Here is a 9,814-nt window from a genome sequence, read left to right on the forward strand (position 1 = left end):
TGTTTGGTTAGCATTATACCAAGATATTTTGTATTATTTGTGGCTATTGTGAAGGATGTTGTTTCCCCATTTTTTTTCTCAGCCCATATATCATTTGTATATAGAGGGCTACAGATTTTTTTAGTCAATTTTGAATCTAGCCCACTTTGCTGAAGATATTTATCAGTTGTGGGAGTTTCCTGCTAGAATGTTTGAAGTCATATATATATTCTATCCTATCATCTGTGAATAATGCTACTTTGACTTCTCCCTTTCCAATTTGTATCCCCTTGATTTCTTTCAGTTGTCTTACTGCTCAAACCAAAACTTCAAATACTATATTGAATAGATAAGAAGATAGTGGACACCCTTTTCTTGTTTCTGAATTTAGAGGTAATTTAGAGGAATTGCTGTAAGTTTCTCTCCATTCAATTTGATATTGGCTAGTACCTTGTTGTATAGTGCCTTTACTTAGTTTTGGTATGTGTCTGTATAACCTGATCTACCCAAGGCTTTTATCAAGACAGGATATTGGATTTTGTCAAAAGCTTTTTCAGCATCTAATAAGATGTCCATGTGTTTTGTTTTCTTTCAGCTTGTTTGTATGGTACATTACACGGATAGACTTTTGTACATTGAACCATCCCTGCATTTCTGGGATGAAGACTACTTCATCATGTTGGATAATCCAATAGGATATGTTCTTGGATTCAGTTTCTGAGTATTTTATTGAGGATTTTTGTATCAATGTTCTTGATGGAAATTGGTCTGAAATTCTCTTTCTTTGTCAAATCTCTGTGTGGTGTAGGTGTCAAGGTGATTATGGACTCATAAAATGAATTTGACAATGTTCCTTTTGTTTGCATTTTGTGGAATAGTTTTAGAAGTATTGGTATTAGTTCTTCTTCCAAAGTCTCTAGAGTTGTTTGGTAAAATCAACTAACCCTAGGCTTTTTTTTCCAAGATTTTTAATAATTGCTTCCATTTCCTTAGGGTTTATAATTCTGTTTAGATGTTTGTCTGGTCTTGATTTAACTTTAGTAAGTGGTGCCTATTGAGAAAATTGTCCATTTCTTTTAGATTTTCCAGTCTATTGGAATATAAGTTTTTGAAGTAAGATCTAATGATTCTTTGTATTTCCTTGTTGTATATTGTTATGTCTCCTTTTTTATTTCTGACTTTTAAATTTGGATATTCTCTCTTTGTATTTTACTTAGTTTGGGTAAGTGTTTGTTTAACTTGTTGATTTTTTCTCAGAGAACTAACACTGGGTTTCATTGATTTTTTTTATATATATATTTCTCTTTTTACTACTTTATTATTTCAACCCTGAGTTTATTTCCTGCCATCTACTATTCTTATATGTGGTTTTTGTTGTTGTTGTTGTTGTAGAGCTTTCAGATATGCTGTTAAAAGTTGCTAATATGAAATCTCACTAATTTCATTATGAAGATACAAAGTTTTATGAACTTTCTTCTAGCACTGCTTTTATTGTGCCCCATAAGTTTAGTTATGTTGTACATTCATTTTCATGGGATTCTAGAAAGTCATTTCTTTCTTTCTTTTTTTTTTTCCTCTGACTCAGTGGTCATTGAATAGAAAGTTGTTCAGTGTCCATGAGTTTGTAGGCTTCTGTTGTTTCTGTTATTAGTTGAATTCCAGCTTTAATCCATGGTGATCTGATAAGATATAGTGGTTGTTTCATTGTTCTTATATCTGTTGAGACTTATTTTGTGACTGAGTACATAGTCATTTTTAAGGGAGGGTCTGTGAAGTAATGAGAAGAAGGTATATTCTTTTGTGTTTAGTGAAATGTTCTGTACATCTCCATTAGGTCCATTTGAGTCATAGCTTCTGTTACTTTCATTATTTCTTTGTTTAGTTTCTTTCTGGATGACCTGGCCAGTGGTGGGAGTGTAGTGTTGTAGTCTTCCAATAGTAATGTGTGGGGTTCAATGTGTGATTTATACTTTAGTAATGTTTCTTTTATGATGTGAATGCCCTTAGATTTGTGGCACAAATGTTCAGAATTGGCATGTCATCTTGGTGGATTTTTCCTTTGATGAGTATGAAATGCCCTCCTCCATCTCTTTTGATTACTTTTGGTTGAAAGTCTATTTTGTTAGATATTAAAATGACTACATCAGCTTCCTTCTTGGATGACTTGCTTGGGAAATCTTTTTCCCACCCTTTACTCTGAAGTAATGTCTATCTTAGTTGTTGAGGATTTTTTTTTTTTTTGTATGCAGCAGAATGTTGAATCCTGTTTTTGGCTTGGGTATTTTTATTGGAGTCCATTGATGTTGAGAGATATTAATGAGCAATGATCTTTTTTTTAGTTCAACACTTTACACTTTATAATGCTCACATTTGTATACCAATCTTGTGTTCATGAGTACAAAACACCAAGAACTGTAGAGAATCTAAACAGCTGCCCCACTGACTACATCACCTGTCGATGCTTCTGTCCTTGACCCCATGTTCTAAACCCACAAGGAGGGGGGATGCCTGGATGCACCTTTAGAAGCTGGAGACAGCGTGCAGCTCTGTGCATGCTGGAGATTCCACAGAGCTGATCTGGGACTCCATCATATTCTAGACCAAATCTGCTAGAAGGAAATCATCTATTGCTGTCTGAGTTTTGTTGCTGGTGAGGAACAAGTTCCCCAGGGGCTCAAAGCCAGAGCTCATGGTCTATGTCTTGATGTCCAGGGACTCCAAGACCGACTCAGTGCTCATGGAGCTGAGTTCACTCTCCTAGTCTGAGTCTGGATATTTGAAGCTGAGAGGAACTCTTCAGTATCAAAATCAATTCCACAATTCGGCACTGAGCCTAATGGGAGTTGGGTGTCAGGCCTAGAGTTTGTGTCGGACAAGAGACTGGTTATCCCGTGTTTGACCTGGAGATTACTTGACAAGATGTTTTCTAAGTCACTCAGTAGATATATGGCTTGGATCTGATTATCTGTCATGTTTTGTGAAGGAAGCATGTTGTTCTTGGCACTGAAATTTAACACGGGTGCAGACTTTTTGATGACTTGGCTTAAGATCTTAGGATCACTCTGATGTAACAGACTATGAGTTACTGTCTCTGCAACTAAACTGCTACTCACGATGGTGTCAGTGTGAACACTGCATGATGAATGGACACTTTCAAAAATGTCCTCACACAGGCCGTTGTGGCCCACTGTCACTGAGTCATCTGTGCAGTTTTGCGTCCTGCTGGTCTGGGTTTCTTTAGAGACCCCCACCAGGCCGTAAATGCATCTGTCTGAGCAGCTATGGATGAAGTGACCTTAGAGTTGGGTACCAATGTCTGGGTGTGGACACTAACAGGAAGGGACATTTGAGAATCAAACGACATGTCAGTCTGAGAACACAATGACACAGAAGAATCAGGGCCAAGCCACTGTGCAGATGGTATCAAGTTCGCCGAGTCATATGACAGATCCGTCTGCAAGTTGGTTGAGGAAATGTTGTTCTGACACACACTCCCTACCTCTTGTAAAGGACTACACAGACTTTTACTCAAGTTCACTTGAACACCTGTATTCATTGGCTCGACAACAGACTGATGACTTTTAAGAGAGGTAGACTCTCTAGGTACCTCTCCTAGAGCAGGCCTCTGAATCCAGGCTGAGGATCAAGGTTCCTACTGACAAGGGTGCTAAGCACACAGCACCTGCTGCAGAACTGTGATCCATGCATAACACCACAGGCTGGGCCAAGGAGTCCGCTGTAAGCACAAAGACAGGCACAGGGGAAAACTGCGTGACGGAAAGTTTAACCAGAGCCACCTTGGGCTTTGGTAGAAGCAACTTCAACTTCTGGGGGCACCTGGGAGGCCTTGAGATGCTCTGTTTTTTGGTGTGGGAGCTACAAGAGTCTTCAAGGGATGCTGTTAACTTTACTTCTGAAGCATCTGGTTCATGAGCGTCTTGGCGGGAGAGGGGGGGCTGGTTGGTCGCTCAGTGGTTCAGTGGTTTTACTGGACAACTTTTGGTTTCCAGGTAGCTTTCCATTTTCCATTTTCTTTTTTCTTTTTCTTTCTTTTCTTTTCTTTTTTTTTTTTGCTAGGTGGGTTTCTGTGTTAAGATCTTAGGATCACTCTGAGGTAACAAACCATGAGTTACTGTCTGACTACTGTATGACCAATGGACGCTTTCAAAAATGTCCCCAGTTTGGGGCCAGTTTGGTCGATGTGAGAGTGCAGTGTTGTTCTGCTGGTGTAGGGACTTGCCTTAATCCTCCTCGTGTCTTTTCAGGTACCACATGGTGCCTTAGGAATTATTGCACTTACTGCATTTGTGCTTCTTCTCTGCGTGCGTTTTTATAAAGTGCTGTTTAACCAGAGAAAACTAAGAAAATGGTTTGTCAGGGCCTCGAGGACATCCTTTGATTGGACAACAGTAGAATTTCGGTATAGTTTTCAAATCTTTTCTTATTGTTGGGTTTACTATGCCATCCTGCAGTTGGTGGCCCTTGACTAGGTGCATGTTGAGCACAGGACTATTGGGCAGGATCTTGCCACAGCCGCTCACAGTGCACAGAATATCTGTGCTCACAGACCTGGACAGCTCGCTTACAGATGGCTGGATCATCTCCCAGGCCAGTGGCACCGGAGCTGCGGCCTGAGTTCTGGCCAGTCGCGGTTGTCTGCTTTGCCATCGCTACCCCAATGGCCTCCATGGGCTTGAGGCGGCTGCAGCTCCCCGCCTGCTGGCCAGCTTGGCAGGGACACCGGGGCCAGACCTGCAAACTCAGCTGCCGCTGCCTCTGTGGCTTTATGTTTCCCTCTTGGCCCCCAGGTCATGGCCAATGATTGTTAATCCCTGTTATTTTGATGTAGTTGATAGTGTGTCTGTGTGCTTTCCTTCTTTTGATTTTGCTGCTTCGAAATTATTATTTATTTTCTGTGGGTATTTTTTTGGGAGGGGGTGGGAGGTAGTTAACCTCTTTGGATTAGAGTTTTCCTCTAGTATTTTCTGTAGGGCTCAATTTTTGAATATATTTTTTAAAAAAAATTTTAAATTTGGTTTTATCATGGAACATCTAGCTTTCTCCGTGATTGAAAGTTTTGCTGGGTATAGTAATCTGGGATGACATCTGTCCTCTCTTATAGTCTGTAAGGCCTTCTGGCTTTTAGAGTTTCTGTTGAGAAGTTGTGGGTAATTCTAATATATCTGCCTTAATAGGTTACTTGCAGTTTTGCCTTGAAGCTTTTAATATTATTTCTTTGTTCTGTACAGCGTTTTGGTTATGTGGCAGTGAAATTTTCTTTTCTAGTCTAATCTATTTGGTGTTCTGTAACTCTCATACATTTATAGATACCTCTTTATTAGGTTGGGAAAATTTTTTTTCTATGATTTTGTTGAAAGTATTTTCTTGGCCTTTAAATTGGAAACCTTCTTTTTCTATTCATATTACTGTTAGGTTTGTATCTTTTCATAGTGTCCCAGATTTCCTGGATATTTGGAATCAGAAACTTGTTTTGATTTGGCATTTTCTTTGACCTATGTATCAATTCCTTCTATTTTTATTGTCTACATCTGAGATTCTCTCTTCCATCTCATGTATTCTGTTGGTGATATTTGTGTCTGTAGTGCTCGTTCAATTACCTAGATTTTTCCACCTCCAGGATTCCTATAGTTTGGGTTTTCTTTGTTGTTTCTACTTCCATTTTCAAGTCTTGAATGGCTTTATTCATTTCCTTTACCTGTTTAATTGTATTTCACTGTATATCTTTAAGCGCTATATCCATTTCCTTTTTAAAGGCTTCTATCATCCTCATATGATTGTATTTAAGTGCATTTTCTTGTGCTTCATGTGTGTGTTGGCGTATTGAAGGCTTGCCTTAGCAGGATAGGGGTGTTCTGGTGGTGTTATATTGCCCTGGCTGTCACTGATTATATTTTTTATGCTGACCTCTAGTCATCTGAGTTTTGGTGTTATTATAGGTTTAGGTTCTGATTTCTGAGTTTATCTTTGTGAGTTTGATTGATGATTTTAAATGTTTATTTCCCTTGGTTATTCTTCACCCTCTGGTCTTCTGCCTTAGTGGTCTGGGGTTCTGGTGACAAGGAAGTTTTCAGGTTGTGTAAGGCATCTGTGCTGGTTTTGTTGTGACCTGTGTTTTGGAGTTTTAGGTGTCAATGTTGCCTTTGGACTTACTTGAACTGGCTTGGCCTCCAGGAAAACAGATGTTTTCTGCTTAAGTTATGTGGTAAGATATGGAACCCAGGTAATAGAGTGTCATTTGTAGCTATTGAGTATGATTTAAATGAAATTAGTAAGGCTGGGGCATAGGACAGGGTCTTACCTGGGGTCTCTAGTGACAGTGTGGCCTACAGGAAATCAGGCAGAGTTGTAGGTCCTGTTACTCAATTCCAACAGTTTGACTTCAATATGTTTATTTTTTCACTTTTTTATTTAGCCATGTTAAAAAAAATATATTGAAAATTTCATGATGAGAGGAAAATGACTCTGGAAAAGATAGTTTTTGTACCCAAAGAGATTTTTTTTTCAATAACAAGAAGATCTATGGTACACCTTTGTTAGCTGTGTGAGATGGTGCTTTGTGTGGGTGATGTTCAGCAAATTTTACTCGGAAGATAGAAAAAATTAATTTGAGGAGCAGATGAAGGGCAGAATATCAGTTAAAAAGCAGCGGATTTGTGTGTGTGTGTGTGTGTGTGTGTGTGTGTGTGTGTGAGAGAGAGAGAGAGAGAGAGAGAGAGAGAGAGAGAGAGAGAAAGATTTGAGGTTTGATAGCTAATGTGACTTACAGTATTGAAGCTAGAGGAAGGTGAACTACTTACACCCCAGGACAGCAGGGAGGTTCCTTGAGACTAATGATTTTTTTTTTTTTGAGTAAAATAAGTAAATGGACACAAGCATGCCCAAACCCTCTGATCCTGAAGCACAACACATTTCTATCTATAAAGTTTGTACTCAAGAACCATGCAATCAAGGTGTGTATAGAACCATGCAGTCAAGGTGTATATAGAACTATGTATCTAGGGGCCCGAGGCAGATCTCAGGCAGCAGCTCTGTACCCAACTACACAAAACCCAGAGGAAGAGGGCCTTCCAGGAGCTTTAACTCGGGCAGCATCTCAGGTAAAGAGACAGCAACACCCGCCCCAAACAGGGGTAACTGGAACCCACTGGGACCCAGAAATTCACTCCTGGCCAGGAGCAAGGTTTGCTTCCGGTCTCCACCTGAGCACTGAGCAATCTTGAGCCTCAGCTCTAACTGCAGCAGCAAAACCCATCTCAAACAGTTCTGACACAACCTAGATAATAGGAAAGACAGGCTCCAGTCAGAGACAGCGCAGATAGCACAAAGGAGATCCAGATGGTGAAGGCAAGCGCAAGAACACAAGCACCAGTAACCCAAGGCTCTTGCCATCATCAGAACCTAGCTCTCCCACGTTAGAAAGTCCTGAACTCCCCATATCACCAGGAAAGCAAGAACCAGATCTAAAATCACTTCTAATGATGATGATAGAGGACTTTAAGAAGGACATATATAACAATCTCAAAAAATTTGAGAACACAGGTAAACAGGTAGAAGCCCTTAAAGAGGAAACACAAAAATCCCTTAAAGAATTACAAAAAAACCCAAACAAACAGGTGAAGGAATTGAACAAAACCATCCAGGACATAAAAATTGAAGTAGAAACAATTAAGAAATCACAAAGGGAGACTATGCTGGAGATAGAAAACCTAAGAAAGAAATCAGGAGTCATAGACACAAGCATCACCAACAGAATACAAGAGATAGAAGAAAGAATCTCAGGTGCAGAAGCTACCATAGAAAATATTGACACAACTGTCAAAGAAAATACAAAATTCAAAAAGTTGTTAACATAAAACATCCAGGAAATCCAGGACACAATGAGAAGACCAAAGCTAAGGAAAATAGGTATAGAAGAGAGTGAAGATCCCCAACTTAAAGGGCCAATAAATATCTTCAACAAAATTATAGAAGAAAACTTCCCTAACCTAAGGAATGAGAATAACCATAATCCTATAATCATACAAGAAGCCTACAGAGCACCAAATAGACTAGATCAGAAAAGAAATACCTCCCATCACATAATAGTCAAAACGCAAAATGCACAAAACAAAAAAAGAATTTTAAAAGCAGTAAGGGAAAAAGGCCAAGTAACATATAAAGGCAAACCTATCAGAATTACACCTGACTTCTCACCAGATACTATAAAAGCCAGAAGATCCTGGACAAATATCATACAGACCCTAAGAGAACATAAATGCCAGCCCAGGCTACTGTACCCAGCAAAACTCTCAATTATCGTAGATGGAGAAACCAAGATATTCCACGACAAAACCAAATTTACACAGTATCTTTCCACAAACCCAGCACTACAAAGGATAATAGCAGGAAAGCTCCAATACAAGGAGGGCAACTATACCATAGAAAGAGCAAAAAAATAATCCCCTTCCAACAAACCCAAAAGAAGATAACCACACAAACAATGCCTCCACTATTAGCAAAAATGACAGGAAGCAACAACACCCTCTCCTTAATATCTCTTAACATCAGTGGACTCAATTCCCCAATAAAAAGGCATAGGTTAACAGACTGGATAAGCAAACAGGACCCAGCTTTTTGCTGCATACAGGAAACCCACCTCAGCCACAAAGACAGATACTACCTTAGAGTAAAAGGTTGGAAAACAAGTTTTCAAGCAAATGGCCTTAAGAAACAAGCTGGAGTAGCCATTCTAATATCGAATAAAATCAATTTTCAACTTAAAGCTATCAAAAAGGATAAGGAAGGTCATTTCATACTTGTTAAAGGAAAAGTCAACCAACATGAACTCTCAATTCTCAATATTTATGCTCCAAATGCAAGAGCACCCACCTTCATAAAAGAAACCTTACTAAAGCTCAAAGCACACATTGTATCTCATACAATAATAGTGGGAGACTTCAACACCCCACTCTCAGCAATGGATAGATCATGGAAACAGAAACTAAACAGAGATACAGTGAAACTAGCAGAAGTTATGAACCAAATGGACCTAACAGATATCTATAGAACATTTCATCCTAAAGCAAAAGAATATACCTTTTTCTCAGCACCTCATGGTACCTTCTCCAAAATAGACCATATAATTGGACACAAAACAGGCCTCAACAGATTAAAAAAAAATTGAAATAATCCCTTGCATCCTATCAGATCACCATGGTCTAAGGCTGGTCTTCAATAATGACAAAGACAATGGAAAGTCCACATTCACATGGAAACTGAACAACACCCTACTCATTGATAATCTGGTCAGGGAAGAAATAAAGAAAGAAATTAAAAACTTTTTAGAATTTAATGAAAATGATGACACATCATACCAAAACCTATGGGATACAATGAAAGCAGTGCTAAGAGGAAAATTCATAGCTCTAAGTGCATACAAAAAGAAACTGGAGGGAGTTTACTTTAGCAGCTTGACAATACACCTGAAAGCCCTAGAACAAAAAGAAGCTAATACACCCAAGAAGAGTAGAAGGCAGGAAATAATCAAACTCAGGGCTGAAATCAACCAAATAGAAACAAAAAGAACTATACAAAGAATTAATAAAACTAGGAGCTGGTTCTTTGAGAAAATCAACAAGATAGATAAACCCTTAGACAGACTAATCAGAGAACAGAGAGACAGTATCCAAATTAATAAAATCAGAACTGAAAAGGGCGACATAACAACAGAAACCGAGGAAATTCAAAAAATCATCAGATCCTACTACAAAAGCCTATACTCAACAAAATTGGAAAATCTGGATGAAATGGACAATTTTCTAGGCAAATACCAGTT

General features: G+C 38.9%; 1 pseudogene; it reads right to left on the minus strand.

Annotated features, from left to right (window-relative positions):
- Nucleotides 1-2,673: 2,673 nt before the first annotated feature.
- LOC114618088 lies at nt 2,674-4,792 on the minus strand (annotated as a pseudogene).
- Nucleotides 4,793-9,814: the final 5,022 nt, after the last annotated feature.

The sequence above is a fragment of the Grammomys surdaster genome, unplaced genomic scaffold (genome assembly GCF_004785775.1).
Source record: "Grammomys surdaster isolate TR1022 unplaced genomic scaffold, NIH_TR_1.0 140, whole genome shotgun sequence".
Classification (NCBI taxonomy): Eukaryota; Metazoa; Chordata; class Mammalia; order Rodentia; family Muridae; genus Grammomys; species Grammomys surdaster.